A 1,239-nucleotide genomic window follows, 5' to 3' on the forward strand; every position below is an offset into this window, starting at 1 on the left:
ACCAAAAATAGACTGGGGGAACAGGACGTGCCAGCCCATCAAACTGGACTGGAAAACACTCCTAAAGGTCAACAAACAGACCTTGTACTATTTATAGGCTTGTCTTTTTTTATTGTTGTTTTGTTTTCTTTTGTTGCTTTTGTTGTTTTGCTCTGTCTTTCTTTTGTGCTTATTATTGTCTTTGCATGTCTATCTAGGTAAGATAGGCGGGATAAATAATCCAGAGGAGAAAACAGCTGACAGTTCTGGGACTGACAGCTCTGGGAGGACATGGGAGAAGGGGAAGTGGGTGTTAACAAACCCAGGGACAAGGGAACAACAAGTGATCTAAAATCGATGGCGAGGAGGGCGTGGGAGGCCTGGGAGGGCTTGATCAAGGGCAATGGTGTTCAATACATTAAAGCAATTGTCGAGATGACCTCTAAGTTCAGATGGGATATACTCAGTTGTGCTTTGGTTCTCTTGGACTTGTTTACGTTTTCTTCAGTTTAACTTGAAATTTCATCTGCACAATTGGTGATATGTTCTGCAGCTGATCCCTGGACTTGAGCCGAGAGAAGATATTGAGCTTCTCCGTCCTCTCTGTTCATAGATGGAGTCTATCTGATTACTGTCCGTTCAGTCCAGTGAGGTCCACTTGTATTGAACAACAAAACAACAAGAACAAATCCACTGCCATCAAGTCAGCTCTGACTCATAAGGACCCTATCTAAAAATATGATTCATTGCCATCAAGTCCATGCTGATTCACCACAACCCCATAGGATGGGATAGAGCTGCCCTTTTGAGTTTATGAGACTGTGGCTCTTTAAATGAGTAGAAAGCCCCATCTTTCTCCCAAGGAGTATCTTGTGGTTTTGAATTGCTGATCTTGCAGTTCTAAAATCTACAGACAATTGCAACACCTCAATAGGAAAAAGACGAATCCTACCCCCATCTAATTCACAATAAAGAAGTCATTAAAAATTTAAAAGATGAATAATTCAATTTAAAAGTGGGCTAAGGACATGAACAGATTTTACCAAAGGTTACATCCAAACAGTTGACAAGCATATGAAGAAATGCTCACAATCATGAGTTCATCTGGGAAACACAAGTCAAAATGAGCAGGTACCACCTTACACTGACAATGTCATTCAATTATAAAAAACAGAAAATAACCAAATCTGAAGCACCTGGGAAGAGATTGGAACTGTCATATGTTGCGGTACAACCACTGTGAAAAGTGGTATGGTGTTA

Source organism: Echinops telfairi, unplaced genomic scaffold (assembly GCF_000313985.2).
Source record: "Echinops telfairi isolate 266 unplaced genomic scaffold, ASM31398v2 ScPeMD7_3533;HRSCAF=4204_0, whole genome shotgun sequence".
NCBI lineage: Eukaryota > Metazoa > Chordata > Mammalia > Afrosoricida > Tenrecidae > Echinops > Echinops telfairi.